Consider the following 19,415-nt stretch of genomic DNA (forward strand, 5'->3'; position numbering starts at 1 on the left):
GGGGGACTAAGAATGAAGGGAACAGATTGGAAAAAATAGAAGCTTTGATGGATGAGCAGAAGAATCTGTGCCCTGTAGAGCATACTCCGCCTCTCCCCTGAGTCTGGAATGAAACCCAGGATTTCTTACTCTCACTGGGTATGTCTACACTACCCTCCTAGTTCAAACTACCTAGTTCATGCCCCGTGTAGCCGCGCTGCACGGGGTTCAATCTAGCGGGGTTTTAAAAATGGCGGCGCCCCGCTTATGCAAATGAAGCCCGGGAAATTCAAATCCCGGGCTTCATTTGCAAGTGCAGTATGCCTACATTACCCCGCTAGTTCGAACTAGCGGGGTAGTGTAGACATACCCACTATTCCTCTAATGTCAGCATGTGCCTGCAAAACCCATTGGGAAAGTGGCCCAATCCCTCCAGCACTGGTCTCCAGAGAGAAAGACAGCCTACTACGGCAACTTCAAGTGGCAGAGTTCTGTGTAGTGGATCTAAGGTCCCAAGCCTGCTGATGACCCTGACAATTCCTGTCTGATTACTATTAATGAAAGGAAGGAAGTTCTCGTGCTTAAGGCAGCTGAATGCTGCCATGGACATGGATTCTATTCCTGCCTCAGCTGCAGATCTGGTGCTAGATAAGTCACTTAAACCAGCATTTTCGCACATTGTTACTAATTGCACTTTCCTCATTTTTTGAGGTGCATGACTTGCCCCCCAGGTCTTATTTGTAGAAGTGCTGCGCACTCACAGCCACAACTGAAGTACACGAGAGAGCTCTTTGAACACAGCAAGTGCTACGTAGCACTAAGAGCTTGTCTACTTCACTGCTAACTGGTTTGTGATTCTACCCCCACGTTAGTCTGCATGGACCCAGCTAATTCACAGCTTGTTAATGCACTTTGGTTCAGTTACGTTTCAAAGAGGACTAGATCAAAGCCCTTTAAGAAACTGTTAGTGTGCATCAGCAGAATTAACACAGACAATTAATCTGCAGCAGGCTCATGGGTGGTATATTCACACCTATCTTACCACAAACTAAATGTTCATGTAAACAATCCCTAGATAGTCTGAAAAATCAGACCCTGATTGTCTCAAATCAGAGGCCCAAAATTAGTGGAAACTTTTGACCATAAGATCTCTGACCCAATTCCCCATCTGTAAAATAGAGATAATACACTTCCTTCATTTTACACTGTGAAAATAAATAAATGATTTGTGAATTGCTCTGATAATTATAATGATGAGCCCCATAAAATATCATGAGGAAATGGATAATTCTGTTTTCAGAGGAGGGATTGAGTAGTGTGCATTAAATAAGTTGAAGATGAAGATTGAACAATGAGGAGAAAACAAAATATTTCATTCAGTAAACACCATTTATTCTGTGCAATGAATAAGGCAGGGGCTCTCTAGGGGAAAACAGCATGTGATCATATATAAAGCTTGTGCATAAGATAGCTGGAGTAAGATTATATAGTCAACTTTAAATCCCACATTTAATAATTTTGGAGTACCTGGCATTGCAAGTATTATAAAGTTCTTTTAATGTTTTAATGCTTAATGTTATTTTTTTGTTTGTATAATATTAATCTAGTTTAACATAGACATTACAGTGTCACCTTTATATTTATGCAAAGCCATTGTACACATAAGTGTTACAGAAGAATACAATGGTGTGATATTCAATGCCTTTCACTACTAGGATACCAATGCTCTCAGCATGTCCAGATACAAAGAGAGATGTCATCTGTTTGATTATAGAGCTATTTGCTTTTAGGACACCAATACAGACACAGTGTATACTAATACAAATTTAATTTAACCATCACCTGATGGTTTGTAATTGGTCTGTAAAAAGAGTGGGTGGTCTTAGACTGATACTAGCCTGTTGCCTACATCAAGTAAACACCATCACAACTAGTCTTAATCTGCCTCCTTCTTGGCAATCTTATTAGCGAGACTGAATTACTGTAGAATAGGACTAAGGGAAAGCTCATGAGTAGGATAGAGTTGGGAAGTTTTGATTGCCCCTGTTCAAACTGTGCCTGTTCTGCAGGAGTCCAGATAGTCCATCTGCTTCTTTACGAAAATGGCAAATTCATTGTATAAAATGTTAAAGGAATTTTTAGAAAAGGGAAAAACTCTATAATTACAGTAAATGTAAGTTTATTGTTGGGTCATACATCTTCATTTAACTTAGTGGTTTAAGCAATCCCTAAAGGAAACGATTATAGTTCTTTGTTCTTACACAAATAAGTTGTATTCTTTATCCTCTGAAGAAGCTGATAATATGATAGGTGCAGCTCTAAGGAATAATTATACTAAATGGCTGTGGATACCTCAAAAGACAGAATACATCTATTATGCAGAATTCCCTATAGAAATCTTAGAAATCTTATATGCATTGATTGCTAGTTAGCATTAGAAAGACTTTTGCAAGTTGACTTTACCAAGACAGCAACTATTTGCATTAGCAAACAGGCTACATCAGCTAGCTGATAAGAATACAGTAGAGTCTTGCAATTAATATAGTTATGTCTGTTAATTAGTGTTTGCTGACTGTCAGAAGAAGATACCTGTTAAGAGACAAACTTATTTTCCTGATTAAAGAGCAGGGCCCATCTTGTCAAATTGAGAAGGACCCACTTTTGATCTAATTAAAGCTAGCAAGCTACTGTATACTGAAAATTTGAGCCACTCTGACACATATTTGCATATTTATAAGTAAGATAGATTGATATTTTGCAATTAACTTGGACCAACAGGAATAAAGCCTAATTAGTAAACATGTTTTCTTTATTAACTTTCAGGTCAGGCTTTTGTTATATTATAAATTAATAACTGAAGAGGAGGGCCTTTTTGGAGAAAAAAGAGTTATGTCATAGAGTTCTCTCCTGTCTCATTCAGACTCCATCTATTTGTTCCTTCAGTATTTGCACATGGACAATTGGTTGACAACTAAAACTATACCAAGTGGTGAGATAATCCTTTACAAATGGTGAACTTCCACTTGGAATACATTTTTGAGTTTATGGAAAGGGCACATTTTGCCACTGTTGTTGGATACAGTGGTATTTGGCTTCAAAAATGGTAGAACTTCCCTTTAAAAATTACTTTTTGAGGCAAAATAACAGTTTTTCCACCACTAAAATTGAGCAGGCATCAACACTGACCAAAAAACTGTGGGTATTCTGGCCTCTCTCTTGCCACCAAAAGCAACCAATAGCCAAAGCTCTGGAGGAGAAAATCATAGCGCCCATTCAGTCTCTTATGCTTCCCTCCAACCATATTATGATTGGTCCTCTGTTCTTTCACATCCATTAGTAGCTAGAGGGGCAATCTGAACCCTTCATAGTCTGCTTACTTCCCATGCTGTGGGATAAATTGCTACTCTTAAACCACAGCTGTACATAGAGGGTATTGTAAAACCTCACTGACACAGGAGGAGAATATGCGTCCATATCAAACTCTTTCTAGGCTACTGCTTGTACTTGAGGGGTGACCAGTCTGCTTCATGCTTACGTAGATGGGCTTTATTTGTTTCTTTGTGCATCAGACAGGAAAGGTAGGAAGAGTAATGTATATAGACATCAGTCTTCTACCCAATAAGTCTAATATTAGAGGTTTTAATAGATTATGGCCCCTCTTGTTGGTGGTGCACCTTCATTATTAGAATATGAGAATGGCCATACTGGGTCAGAACTGTGACAGGGGGTCGCCCCCTGCTTGCTACAGCGGTACGTCCCCCCTCCCCCACACACACACACACAATTTGTGGCACTGCCAGCACGCCCAAGCACAGAGCCAACATCTCACTATGGGTTTGCAGCACGTGAGCCCTGGACGCAAGTAACCTGGAAGACTTTAGGACCCAGTGGGAGAGACAGGGACACGTCACTCTGGGCAATGTGCTGCATGGGTTGTTTAAAAACCCAGAAGGGTGGGTAAGAGAGGGGGGTATGGAGAGAGCATGCCACTCCCCGTTAGCCAGGGAAGGCTGGCCGTAATCTCTTCATCAGGAGACGAAGAGGAGGAAGCTGGGATCATCAGACCCGGCATTGTGGAGTTACGCTCTCGACTCGCCCGAAGCAATGGACTGAGGACTGGTCAGAGATGTGGACCATTGTGGTTGGACTTAATGGGATGCACAAAATGAGAAAATATTAAGTCGGTAGGACGGCAGGTGGAAAAAGGGCAGGGCTACGACGGTGAGTCCCCACCCACCAGCCGTTATCCTGCTACAAGAACAATGGTCCATCTTAGCCCAGGATTCTGTCTACTGATAGTGGCCAGTGTTGGATGCTTCAGAGAGAATGAACAGAACAGGGCAATTTTGAGCACTCCATCCCTTGTCATCCAGTTCCAGATTCTGGCAGTGGAAGGTTCAAGGACACCTAGAGCACAGCATGGAGTTTCGGATCATCTTGGCTAATACCCATTGATGGACCTAGCCTCCATGAAGTTATACAATTATTTTTTTAACCCAGTTATACTTTTTGCCTTCACAAAATGACCTGGCACCAAGTTCCATAGGTTGACTGTGCGTTACACAAAGAACTTCGTTTATTTTTTTAAAACCTGCTACCCACTAGTTTCATTAATGTAATTCTTGTAGTATGCTACGCACTTTTCCAGATCTTTTGAATACTCACCTGAATACTGATCTTTCCTGACCATTTATTCCTATGATTCTTTCCTATATTTTATCTAACTACTGATCCATGGGAGGACCTTCCCTCTTATCCCATGACAGCTTACCTTGCATGAGGGCTTTTGCTGAAGGACCTTATCAGAAAGTTCAAGTACACAACATAGACTGGATGACTCATGTCCACATAGAATCATAGAACACTAGAACTGGAAGGAATCTCAGGCGGTCATCAAGTCCAGTCCCCTCCTCACATGGCAGGCTCAAGCACCATCTAGATCATCCCTGACAGGTGTTTGCCTAACCTGCTCTTAAATATCTCCAGTGATGGTGATTCCACAACCTCCCTAAGCAATTTATTCCAGTGTTTAACCACCCTGACAGTTAGGAAGTTTTTCCCAATGTCCAACCTGAACCTTCCTTGCTTTTTCTGCTTGTTGCTTCTTGTCCTATTGTCAGAGGTTAAGGAGAATAATTTTTTCCTCCTTCTGCTAACAAGCTTTTAGATACTTGAAAGTGGTTATCATGTCCCCTAAGTCTTCTCTTTTCCAGACTAAACAAACCCAATTCTTTCCTCATAGGTTATGTTTCTAGACCATTGAGCATTTTTGTTGCTCTTCTCTGGACCTTCTCCCATTTGTCCACATCTTTCCTGAAATGTGGTGCCCAGAACTGGACACAAAACTCCAGCTGAGGCTTAATCAGCATAGATAGAGCAGAAGAATTACTTCTTGTGTCTTGCTAACAACACTCATGTTAATACATCCCAGAATGATGTGTGTGTTTGTTTGGGAGAGTGCAACATTGTTACACTGTTGATTCATATTTCGCTTGTGGTCCACTATGACCTGTAGATCCCTTTCCACAGTACTCCTACCTATGCAGCAATTTCCCATGGTTTTGGTGAGGCATGATTTCTCTTTACCAAAATGTTGTTGATTCTTTCCTGACATATGTTTATCTTGGTGTCTGACAATTCTGTTCTTTACTATAGTTTCAACCAATTTCCCTGTTACTGAAGTTAGGCTTATTACCCTAAAATTGCCAGTATCATCTCTGGAGCCTTTAAAAAAACAGCATATATTAGCTATCCTCCAGTCAGCTGGTTCAGAAGCTGACCAAAATGATAGGTTACATAGCATACTTAGTAGTTCTACTATTTCATATTAGAGTTCTTTCTAAACTCCTGGATGAACAGCATCTGGTCCCAGTGACTTATTTCTGTTTAATTTATCAATTTGTTCTAAAACTGCTTCTGCTGACACCTCAATTTGGGACAGTTATTCAGATCTGGCAAAAAGAATGCTAATCTGCAAAAGAAGCACCAGCTGGAATATTCCAGAATTTAATACTGTGGTGGCAAGACACCTAGATTCCTGTCATGACTATTATATTTGGGGGAGATGCCCTGCCCTCCATCTCTCACAAAGTGGAATACTTGGTCATCTCAGTTGCTAGATCTCACACAGAAGCTGCCAGATGAAAAACAACAGGAAAGTGTATCTCTCACAAAAAATATCTGATGTCAGTTATGAAGTCCCCCTGAAAATATTCGTAGACAGCGTTAGGGGGTATGTTGTCATCCTGACCTCAGAAGAGAAGGCTTACAATCAAATTTAATTATATATACCAGAATGATCATGAAATTTTATCTTTAGGTAACTAATCTGCTTTAAGTAGGAAAGGTGAATGACAGAGTGACATTGTTTCATTGACTATTATCTCTTTACCTGCATCTCTGTATTTGCCTAAAATGCATCTACCAATCCATTATTTTAACTTAATGTGGGTAAGAAATTCGACTTGTAAAATCCATTTGCAAAATGAGAAGACACCAACTTTCTTCTAATATATAGGTATTTATTTTAACAAACATCACAGGAAAGAGAGCGCCAGACTTAATCACCTTCAATCAAAGTCAACCACATTACTAGTTAATGGGAGTTTATAGTGCATAATATTATTTCCTTTGTGCGAGCCATTTTCTGACATGTTACATTTAGTTAAATGACTTATTCTTGTATATTTTACATAAGACAAAAATGAATAATATAGTCAGTGAATTTGTACATACTGGCATGGGGAATCTGTTGTATAACATCATAATGTAGCTATAAATTAATGATGTCTCTATACTAGCGCTGATCAAACTATAGGTAATAATCACATTTTATTTTATTAGTATTAAACTATTATTAATTTTCTAAATATCAAGAACTTTTGCTATATTTTTGGTATAACTAAAATAAGAGTTCTGTCAGTGATCTGAGCACCATTTCTCCCCCACACAGCTGCATTCCTGTTTCCTGAACTAAATCTCAGGTTTTGTCACATTGAGGGCTTGATTTTGCAAGCTACTGAGCATGATCACCTCCCACTGGCTTCAATGGGAAATGAGAATACTCAGGACCTAGAAGAATTGAGCCTTAATTGAAATAAACTCCAGCTAGAACAATTCCCTCCCCTCTGGAATCTATCACCCAAATTTGGGTTTGTCTGCCTAGGTTTGAATTTGTCAAACTTTTCCACTAATACTGTGGCCTAACATTCCAACTTTCAAGTGAAGAAGAAGAAACATCTCCTTCTTCCCCTTCCTGCCACCCCAAAATAATAATGAAAAGAATCTAAAGAAGAGGCAGGATCTGTGATTGCACAGGGACAATAGAACTGGTCCTTACTCCCTTGTGGTCTCATTGACCTTAGTGACTTTACTCATTACCTCAGAAAATCAGAGGTCTCGACGTTCTACAGTGCTTTAGAAAGATACCATAATGGTCTGTGCTTTATGGGAATTTATTATGGGCCTTCAATTAGCACTGACAGCAGAGGCCTGTAGAAACAGATGAGACTCAGGCATTGATACGTTTCCCTCAAACACTCCAGAACTTATAAATACCAAAGCTTTAAACGATATTTTTATTTTTAACCAAATCTTGATTTTTAAGCCTTTGATTTTTGCTTCTATTCTGATATTTTGCTTGAGGCTTTCATGCTCTTGTTCATATTAGGGAAGTTCTACATTTTCTACCTGTTTTTTAAATTATCCTGTTAAATGTATGGGTTACTTTTCCCCACTACATCTTAAGAAAAATGAAGGACAATACTTAACCTCTGTTGTGTTGCAATATTCATCTCACATGCAAAGACAAACTAAAATGGCTTCCCCAAATGTAGCAATTTGCATCTGAATAATGCATTTCTTTTTTATTCTATTCTCTTAGATGATGCCTGAATCAACTCAAACAAATCAATGTCGGGGTAATAAATCGATATAATTTCCCATCAGTCTCACAGGCCAACTCATTCAAAATAGCTGCAGGTATTCCCGTCCATCACACTGTGAAAGCTCTCAGGAAGGTGTTAGTTGATGTCACTATGACTTTACCAACTTCTTATATCAATGCTTCCACCCTAGAATTGCAGTTTTCCTCTAGGAGGTGCACATATGTACATAAGTCATAATTTCAGATCAGCAAGACAGTCTTTTAAAGTGAGCAACTCCAGTTTTCAGAGGTACCTACATCTTTGTGAATGTGCAAAACACAGGTCTAATGGAGAGATGCCGCCTCTATGTTGTGTATGTCATGTGCTGTTTTACTTCATGTGTTCCTATTTATTACAGGCCATGTTTGGTGACAGACATTTGAGCATTAATATAAAAATGATAGAGTATGTGTGATCTGCCACTTGATGTACACTGGGGAGTGCATTTAGAAAACAAAAGAAAGAACAAAAGCAAAAATAAAAGGAGCACAGGCTGGAAAGTGCTAGCCCCTTGTTTTATGGGTCAGAGACTCTGAGCAAGCACAGACAGCCATATACAGTATATATGAAACCAGGTATCAGAGAGTTAAAACCCAGCTCATTGGTTTTCTCGACTCCTATTTTAATTTGCTCTCTTTTTTTTTTTTTTTTTTTTGGACAGCTCTGTGAAGGCAGTCTGGTTCGCTGCCTCGCCATACTAATGAGACTCATCCATCTGCCTCTGTCATTGCCAGCCTCTCCTTTCTGCTGGAAGTCAGAGATGAACGCTCAGGACAGGTCCTTTCTAGGCTGCAGTACTTAATCATTTCTAAACACGCTAGATGGCCTCAGGCAGTGAAGGCAACAAGCATTTAACCCAGGCTTGGCAGCTCAGGCTTCCACCTACTCTGGCTGCAAGCCTTGATAATGAAAAGTAGCTATGCTTTTACTCTCCACTTAACCAGATGCTCTTTGCTTCTTGGGGCAAAAGGTTAAATAGATATAAGAACCCATGCTAGTTTTGAAGCCTTTTATTAGCAGTCCTTATAGTAGTGAAGCAGAGCATACTGTTCTTCCTGACTCTTGGGATCCCCTTTTTAGGGTTATGTCCACTAACTAGAGGACTGTAACTACCTCACCCAAAGCTCTTTTGTTGTTACAGTAACAATAAATACTGCCTGGTGTCATCTCTGCCGCTTAATTATTTAATGTTCTATTTTTATAGCAAAAATGGATGCAGGAGACATTATCAGCATTGTTTAATGGTGGTAATACCTTACATTAACAATGTAGATAAAGCATTTTTTCCAGTGCGGCTGGGGCCTCTGATTTATTTTTCCACTCCATCTACTGCTCCATATGTCTCTGGAATCTGCCTTTTTCCCAGAGCTCATGTTAGTATAAAGCAATTGTCTGGGATGTGTAAGAATTAAGTATCCCATCATTCAGGCTAGACATGCAATTAGAAGAGTTGCACTAATTTCCACTGCTGAGACCCTGTCACTTTAATTTATCCTTACTTTCCTGCATTTAGGTCTTCTCTGGTTTGAGGCCAAAGATTTTATATGGTTTCAGGCAGTGGGGGTATAATGCTGGAGCTGGGGGAGGGGGAGTTTGTTGAAGGTGGGAGGGGTTGGGGCAGGGGGAGGAATAAGGAAATGGAACAAAAGTAGCTGTGGCAAACACACAAATAATTTAAAGCTGTAACATTGTACACATCATTATTTGGCCCACACCATTCAAATTATGTGCACAACCATTCAGAATGAAAGTAAAGGTTTCAGAGAGGACAGCTTTATTTAATTACAGCACTGGTTTGGGCATATGTCTTGTCATGGGTTGTTTTCTACTTATTTATAAATAGAGATGTTTAGAGTTGATTCCTGCTTGCCTTAGTTTCACAAGTATTCCCATATACTTTAATAGCAAGGATCATCTGAATAAGCAAGGTGAGCTTTGGCTCTAAGGCAGGGGTGGGGAACCCAAGGCCCAGTGGCTGGATGCAACCCCTGGGTTGCCTGGATCTGGTCCCCCAGGTTTAGGGCCTCCCCCAGCATTGGGAAGCCTGTGACGGCACTCAACCCCCACCCCCTACTGCCTTCCTGCAACCCTTGGTCCCTGATTGACTTTTCTGTGGGTCAGCATCCCCCCATCCAAAAAAAGGTTCCTCATCCCTGATCTAAGGGGTCAACTGAGATATTCCAACAGAATCTGTATGTGGAGGAGCTGCACAGTCACATTACTCAGGTGGAGTTCCTAAAGAAAACACTGTGCTTCCAGAAGTCCCAGGGAAGTATATTTGCTCTACCAACCTTAAAGAGCTCATCCCTGAGGCTACGTCTACACTACATGCTTCTTGAACAAGAAACCTTTTGCTCGAGTTTTTGTGCAAAAACTTCTTGCACAAGAGCACGGCCACACCTCAAAGCACATCTCAAAAGCGTTTGCGCAAGAGAGCATCCACACTGTATGGACACTCTTGTGCAAGAAAGCTCTGTGAATGGCCATCAGAACACCTGTGCTTTTTCCCATAGGGGTTTCTTGAGCAAGAGACCCCTATGGGAAAAAGCACAGGTGCTCTGAGCAAGAAACCCCTCTGGAATGTTTACTCTTGCCTCTTTGCGGAAGAACTCTTGCGCAAAAGGGAGTTATGCCTTGTAAAAGGAGGTTTACCTACAGCAGAAAAAGCCCTCTGTTCTGCCATTTTACTCTTGATTTCCTTGCGCAAAAGCATATTTAAGGTGTGGATGCTCCACAGGTTTTTGCGCAAAAACAGACATATCCTGACAGTACTAGTTCTGCTGGTCTCTTCAGAGGCCCTGGCTGGCCCCTAGATTTGGCAGCAATGTTAGTCCCCAGCAGTGTTTCTATTCACATGAGTCCACAAACTACTGTTGTACCAGATCAGATGCAAGAAGAGTTCTATAAGTTGTCCCTTGAATTGTACACCTATGCAGGGGACAGTGACCATCTCACTTAGAGTTTATATAATTATACATATATTTAATTTACAAGGTCTTGAAAAAATACATATAAAAAAATTATCTTATACTGCAAAAGCTCTACCGGAAATAAATGTTCTATGATCTTGGAACCTTTAATTATAGATTCCTGTGGAAAATCATGAAGCTCCTTCTAATTAGAAAGAGTTCTATATCTGTTTATTTTTTGCCAATAAATTCCTTGAGTGATTATCTGACAATTCGGTTTAAAAAACTGTACAAAGACTATGGAGTGATTTAAAGGGGTATGCTAAGTTGCTGCACTTGCCTCAATATTTACCTTAAAAGAACATCTAAAAAGTAGCAGTATAATGTAAATTATTACTTCATCAGTAAAATTAAGTAGCATCTCAAAAAGCCTTCAGAATGACGTATATATACATAAGCTCTATTTTAGGTTAGTTTAGTCTTTTTCTTCCTGTGGTAAAGAAAAAAAAGAAGACATAACTTATTTTAACTTTAAGAACATCTTAATGGTATCACCATTATCATTCTTTTTAGCTTTTATTGATTTTAGAGAGAGAAAACAGAGCATCACATTACAAATAAGCTTGATACTTTATGTTAATATAATGTCTTGGACTACTAATCAGTACTGATGAACTCTTATTCTGGGTTAGTCAAATAAATCAGAGTCACTTACCATAATTCCCTATTAACTTGAATTGTTTTCAACAGGTGAGGAGCCAACAGTGTCCCACTAGATAAAAAAGTGATGTCCTTAAACAAAAGTTGTGTTTCCAAATGCTTATAACTATCTCAACCTTCTGTTTGGGGTCCATTATTTGGCAGATTTGGTCCTATTGTAGAAGCAAATTTTCTAGGAAAGATTGGGCATAATCAGTTCAACCATTTTCAAGAAAGAGAATAGAAATATACTTTTCCCGTTATTAAAAAAGTTTTTTAAAAAAAACCCTAGCACTTCAATGTGAGATGGTAAAGACTTCAAATTTGGCAAAGTGCGTATCTCTAGGTCACAGATGTGCATTTTAGTAAGGATGATAAGTTGTGATGTGTGAAATGTCTAGAAGTTTTTAAACTATACTTTGCACGAGCATTGTGCGAATGCTTTCACAGCTCAGGGTTTCTGAACTTTCTCAGGGTGTTTGGTGTGAAATAGGTTAGGGCTAGAAAGGGCATCTATCTCCTTATAATGAGAGAAGTTTCCATCACACAATTTGATACAAAAGCTGGCTGAAAAGTTCCTCTTCTAATACCCTAAAGCATATAAGGAATATTTGATTCTGATCCACAAGACCAGGAACTGTAATTCAGGCCTTGTCACTCATCCATATTTAACAAGATCTTAGATTCAGATCCTAAAAAGTCAATATATTCTCCTATTAAGCAAAAAGAGTAATTGAGATGTGACTCAAGATTAGCTAGGAAGTTTGTGACAGAAGTGGAAGCAGAATCCAAGTCTCATCCACTAAACCACCTGTTAGTAAAAGAATCAGACCTAGATACTTGGTGATAGTGTCTGTATGACGGCTCTACTTGTGGGTGTTCAGTTTTGGAAGGCACTTTTAAAACCAAGGAGGAAAATGCACTTGGTAAGTGCATAGTCATATTAACTCAGACAGTAAATCCATAGTAACATTTCATAGCTTGGTAGGAATGAATGCACCTACTGGGACAAACCCTGGCTTGTGAAAATCAACAGACCTGCCCATTATTTTGTATGATTTTTAGCACTTTTGAGCAACACTCAGAAGGAAAGTAGGTTGTGCAGAGCATATGTGAATACAATGTAGTATAGTCAGTTTTGTATATTTATTATTGTAGTGCCAGTACTCAACTGAGAGCAGATCCCTATGTTGTTAGGCATTTTACCCGCACAGAATAGGAGCCAGTTCTTGCACCAAAGGCTCATTGTCTAAATAAACAAAACAGACAAAGGGTACAGATGAGGGATAAAACATACAAGCAGCATGAACATAATGGTTGTTTGCAAGTTAGTGCCATGATTTTTTATTCCTTTTTTTTAATTGTGAAGAGAGGATTAGTGAAGCAAAAAGCTAAGGAAAGGGAGAAAGAGAAGCTTAGAGGAGTTGATGTTCCAGGGAGAAAAATAAATAGAAGGAGAAGGGTATCAAGGCCAAGAGGAATGAGACTGAGGTTGAGGGACCAGGGAGAAGAAGAAATAGAAGGAGAAGGGTATCAAGGCCAAGAAGAATGAGATTAAGGTGAAGAGATGGTGAGGAAAGATTTAAAGCAGCCAATTAGCATAAGGGTGAAAATGTCTAGGAAGGTAGTTCCATGACATCCGTATCCACTGGTCCCTTTTGCATCTGTGGAGACAGCTTCTGTGTTTACTCTTGCCAGCTGGAGAGTGTGTGTAGCCTAGACACTGGATCCTTCTTGGCATATTTCTCTTGCCTCAGCTCAGACAGGTTCAGGGAGTGGGGGCAGCATGCATTTCATACCCTAGGACAGTGTGAAGGGTCATCCCTGCACTGTTGTGGGTCTGAAAAAGAGGTGGCCCCAGCATATGTATGTATGTTCCATGTTACAGGATGTGCATATGAATATGTTTATATTTATGATTTGAAAAATAGCACTTGACTGTGTCTCCCATATGCACAGTAGTATATCATTACAAAATGCCAGTTTGGTATATCTACAATAATTTTTATAAAACTTACATTATTACAAAAAGTATGTGTAACAAAACACCAAGCCATAAAGAAGATGCAAGAAAGGATGTAGCTAAAGTTGCGCAATCAACATTGCCACTTCCTGATTTCAGAGTACTTTGTCAATGTAGCTTTTATTTTGTATGAGATTTTCCCCTTGTGTTTAATTCTCTATTTTGTTAGATGCAATATGGGTGCATCCATTTCCTCTGCTCTATAGGGTTTCACCACCACTGTTTTCTCCTTTGGTGTGCTCTATGGTAAAGGATTTTTATATGGAAAGATAATGATTTGATGTGTTTTATATTCTAATTCTCTCCTCTGACTAGCTTCAATCCCCCCAAGAGAGAAATAGTGCCATCTCTTCAGTGTATTGGCTCTACGAGTCTGCCATGTTTAAATTATATGTTTTCTACCCTTTTTTCCCCAGCAATATAAAAGATATTTACACGTCTCCACATTTTCTGAATATAGCAATTCCTGAAAGGCACTGGTGTAGCTGGCCCATTAGACTGGTTTGTTTCCGTAGCCTTGCCCTCATCAAAACCTACCTCGTGCTCTGAGGTACTACATTACAAACAATGTTGAGAGTTTGCCCTGAGAATTTGAATTCTGGGAGGTGTGAAGGGACAAGCCTTCACTCTGGTATGAAGGAGGCTAATGATCTTCTCTGGGCTTGTTGCAAGCTAATGAGACACATCTGCAAGGCTTGCTCAGCCTGGAGGGAGGGAAGGTTAAAAGGGAAAAACTTGCTACAGGAAGGGACAGTAAACAGGAGGAATGTTGCTCCACCCAGGGACTGCTGGGAACAGAGGGGATGTGTTTAGACTGCACCCCTTTTACGGAAAAGGGATGCAGATTAGACACAGAGCAATTGCAAATGAAGCGGGGATTTTAATCTTCCCCGCTTCATTTGCATGAACATGGCTGCCGCTTTTTTCCGGCTTGGGGCTTTGCTGGCAAAAAGCGCCAGTCTAAACGGGGATCTTTTGGAAAATAAAGCCTTTTCCGAAAGATTCCTTAGTCCTCTTAAAATCAGGAATAAGGGATCTTTCGGAAAAGGCTTTATTTTCCGAAAGATCCCCGTCTAGACTGGCGCTTTTTGCCGGCAAAGCCCCAAGCCGGAAAAAAGCGGCAGCCATGTTCATGCAAATGAAGCAGAGAAGTTTTAAATCTCCACTTCATTTGCAATTGCGCTGTGTCTAATCTGCATCCCTGTTCCGCAAAAGGGGTGCAGTCTAGACACAGCAAGGGAGTCCAGTCGAGAATGAGATAGCTATGAGATTTACCTCTCCTAAAGCTGCCCTGACTGAGGGTAAAGCAACTTGCCCCATGAAGAGATGTAAAAGATAAACCCCATGTAGGGGCAATAGACTCTGAGGGTATGTCTACACTAGCCCCCTAGTTCGAACTCCACAAGGTGTAAAAGTTAACTCGAACTAAGGACTTAGTTCGAGTTAACGTTTGACTGCTGCGTGCAGCCGTGGGCAGTTAGTTCAGACTAGTGGGATTTAAAAATGGTGCCCGGACGGGAAGATGCAAATAAAGCCCGGGATATTTAAATCCTGGGCTTCATTTGCAACTTTAAATGCCTACATTAGCCTCCCTAGTTCGAACTAGGGGGCTAGTGTAGACATATCCTGAGAGACCTTAGATCTGACTTTCTTGGCGCTGCCCTGAGAGGCTTGTTACAGCTAGACCTTCCCTTGTGGAAAGGGGGAGGCAAGAACAGGAGCCAAGCCCTGGCCCATGTGTGGTAGCCCACTGAGCAATTCACCAACTGGGTGGGAAAGGGGGTAAATGACTGACAGTGGACCAAGTAGGGAACTGAATCCAAAAAGCCTGTCCTTTCTCTTCCCTTCCTCCAATCCAGCGCACATTTTCTGCTCAACAAAATATTCTTGAGTATGAAGTTCATAAAATCCCATAGATTTGATCTATATTGTCAGCTTTCAACCCTTCCAGAATGGTGGTATTTTGACAGCGTTGAGTTAAGGACCTGCTTATGCAGCTACATATTTTTATTGTAATCACACAATTTCTGTATTTCTCTTTTTAGAGTCTGTTACCAAGTTGATTTGCATAGATAAATGATCTAGTATTCTCAAAAAGTTCTCTTCTTATATTCTCCTCTTGATGCTCATCCTAGCATTACAATCCCAAACATTCAGAAAAAAGTTGAAGTTCTTTTTTATTTGACTTCCATCTTTTTTTACTGTTAGGATTGGTGTTTTCAAGGTTTTTTTAATCCACAAGGGCTAGAATCATCCTCTTTTAAAAGCAGAATATGTGATTCTTTAGTAATGTTATTATACAATATATAGAAAATAAAGTTTAAAAACAACCAAATGTAACAATACTAATCTTCTGGTTTATAGAAAGAAATACTATAGGAAGAATGTCATATACATGTCTAAGATAGGAAAAAAATGTTGTATGATTTGAGAAGCATAAAATGCCAGAACGGTCACATACTAACTATTGCATTTGACTCTGCAACCTTAACATTAAAACAAAGTGTTTATTTTAAATGTAGTTTTAAATAGGGTATGCTTCTTGAGGCTGTACCTGTCATTATTTATGGCCCCTCTTTTTTCATTAATAAAACTGGTATTTTACTGCCCTGCATCATATATAATGACCTATCTACGCTAATAAGGACTGAATGTATATGGCTGTATCACATACACACTACTTTAGAAAATATAATCATTCAACGGCATATGTTTTCTACACTAGATATTTTTCTAATATTTTCTTTTGCTATTATGGTTGTTTTCCATGGGTAGGTTGTTTTCCATGGGTAGGTTGATGGAATTGTAATCACAAATCTCATACAATAAAGGAACATAATGCACAGAACTTAAGTTGTTCTACAAACTTTGAACTGCGTAGCTGTGAATGTGGAGCCAGGGTTCACGTTAACCCCTAATGGCTAATCATGCAAGGAAACAGATTCTGATCCGACAACTGCCAAGAAGTCTAAGGAGATAAATGTTTTATTTTTTTCATGGCTTTTTATGAATGACAGTGTTTATGAATGGTGGGGATTGGAGAGCAATAGAATCTGAAGATCTATATTTATCATCTATATTTGGTTCTTCATTATCAAGCTACGTAGTATCTCCTATATCTCTGCTAACATGTTGACTGAAAGGGGCCACTACCATTTTTCTGGGAGGAGTAAGTGATTTAAACTTTGTCTCCTTTGTACCTTAATAAGAGAGGTTTTTGTGTGTAGTGCAGTGTCTTTGCTGCATGGCTCTCCACAACCTAGTATAGCCTCTTCAAATCTCCCTAGCTTTTTTCACACACCTCCTGAAGAACACTTTGAGGCTGTAGCAGGCATGCTAGCCCCTTTCAGACTTGTGAAGGGAATCCTCCTAGGACAGAACAGCCCCATTCCAATTTTGCCTATAAAAAGTCAAAAGTGAAGAAATTAAAATCCTTTGACTCAGCATGAAAGCTAGATAAATACACTATCACAGAGTCACAGAAGGCAAGCACAGCTCTAAAAATGGAAATAGGAGGTAAAGAATGTAAACAGTATCATTAAATGGCAAGGCTTACAAAAGAATTAAACAAAACACCATATCCCCCACCAAGCAATCACACCATTTACTACCTCAAATGAAACTTTCATAACACCTTCAAAAAATGAGTTTGGGAGCTTAAAAATGTATAACTTTGCCAGACACTAAAAATCACTGAAAAAAGACACTGGATTTATACCTTATTACATCAATTTGATACCCATTAGTACCCCCTCCCTTTGTTTTGTCCTATGACCACAGAAGTGTTAACTGGACATGTCACCTTGAATGGTCTCTTGTCTAAGTGTTAACCACTTATGTTAAGCAATCTGCTCCCTACTTATTTAGCTGTGAGAGGGTATGTCTACACTACAAAGTTAGTTCGAACTAACGGACGTTAGTTCGAACTAACTTTAATAGGTGCTACACTAGCGCTCCGCTAGTTCGAATTTGAATCGAACTAGCGGAGCGCTTAGTTCGAACTAGGAAAACCTCATTTTACGAGGACTAACGCCTAGTTCGAACTAGCTAGTTCGAACTAAGGGCTGTGTAGCCCTTTAGTTCGAACTAGTGGGAGGCTAGCCCTCCCCAGGTTTCCCCTGGTGGCCACTCTGGCCAACACCAGGGAAACTCTATGCCCCCCTCCCGGCCCCGGACCCCTTAAAGGGGCACGGGCTGGCTACGGTGCCCGTGCCAGGTGCAAGCCTGCCAGCACCCAGCTAGCAGACCCTGCACCTGGCACGGCACAGAGCCACCCACCCGATGCCCCCCAGCCCACCCCCTCTTGCCGGGACCAGGCTGGCGGCTCCCGGGAGCTTGCCCTGGACCGCAAGAGGCGGGCACCTTCCTGGTCTAGTGCAGACATCGTGGACCTCGTCCACGATCTCCGCACTAGGCACAGGAAAGTGGCCGTCTAGGGCAGGAGAGCTGCCAGCCTGGCCACCCAGGACCAGGTGTGCATGAAAATCAAGGGGGTCCACTGAGACCCCCGACACTGAGCCCTGAGCTTACAATGGCCGTACTGGGTCAGACCAAAGGTCCATCTAGCCCAGTAGCCTGTCTGCTGACAGCGGCCAACCCTAGGGACCCTGGAGGGGATGGACCGAAGACAATGACCAAGCCATTTGTCTCGCGCCATCCCTCTCCAGCCTTCCACAAACTTTGGGCAGGGACACCACTCCTACCCCCTGGCTAATACCACTCCATGGACCCAACCTCCATCACTTTATCTCACTTCCCTTTAAACTCTGTTCTAGTTGTAGCCTTCACAGCCTCCTGCAGCAAGGAGTTCCACAGGTTAACTATTTGCTTTGTCAAGAAGAACAACTTTCTCTTACTAGTTTCAAGCCTGATACCCATTCCTTTCCTTTGGTGTCCTCTAGTCCTTCTTTATGGGAACTCAGGAAGAACTTTTCTGAATGCACCCTCTCCACCCAACCCCTGCTTTTAGAGACCTCTATCCTGTCCCCCCTCCGTCTCCTCTTTTCTAAGCTGAACAGTCCCAGTCTCTGTAGCCTCTCTTCATCTGGGACCTGTTCCCAACCCCTGATCATGTTAGTTGCCCTCCCCTCTCCCAGCCTTTCTCTTCCCCTCTCCCACCTCCTTTTCCCAGTCTCCCTCAGTTTTTTTCAATAAAGACAGAGTCAATGTTGGAAGAAACGTTATCTTTATTTTGTACATCAATAAGAAGGGGGGCTAAGGAAGGGTAAGTGGAAGGAGGTGAGGGAGGAATGGGGTACGAGCCCCCGATGGGGAGGACTGGGCTGGCTCTGTGGGCTTCTGGGGGTGGAAGCTCTCCTGCAGCCCCCCAATTACTCCCTCTCCCCAGATGGCAGCCTGCGGCAAGTGCAGCTGGGCTGATGGCCGAGTGGCGTGATGTGCCCAGTGTGGGCACTCAGGGCACTCCAAGCCAGAACTTCTTTGCAAGCGGGGCACCCCTTAGAACTGTGTGTCCGGGGTGGGGGTCGGGACCCTTTAAGCGCAGCCCTCGGCTAGCCTGAGACAGCATCTCCATGCTCTAAGTCCTCCTTTTATGCCCTGCCGGCACTGCTTCCGGCCATCCTTAAGCCCTGTTCAGAGTCCACTCAATGTGGACTTGCTAGTTCGAACTAGCAAAACGCTAGTTCGAACTAGTTTTTAGTTCTAGACGCGTTAGTTCGAACTAGCTTAGTTCGAATTAACTAATTCGAACTAAGTTAGTTCGAACTAGCGCTGTAGTGTAGACATACCCAGATTGAGTACCTTTCCCAAACCTGCAACAAGACTCTGTGTAATGTTTGAAATATTTTTCTTCAAAGAAATGCTTTCTGATTGTTGGTTGGGAAACGGGTTATATTTTAAGGGGAGTCTCACCTTCCTAAG

Source organism: Pelodiscus sinensis, chromosome 3 (assembly GCF_052426305.1).
Source record: "Pelodiscus sinensis isolate ZL-2025 chromosome 3, ASM5242630v1, whole genome shotgun sequence".
Taxonomy (NCBI): Eukaryota; Metazoa; Chordata; order Testudines; family Trionychidae; genus Pelodiscus; species Pelodiscus sinensis.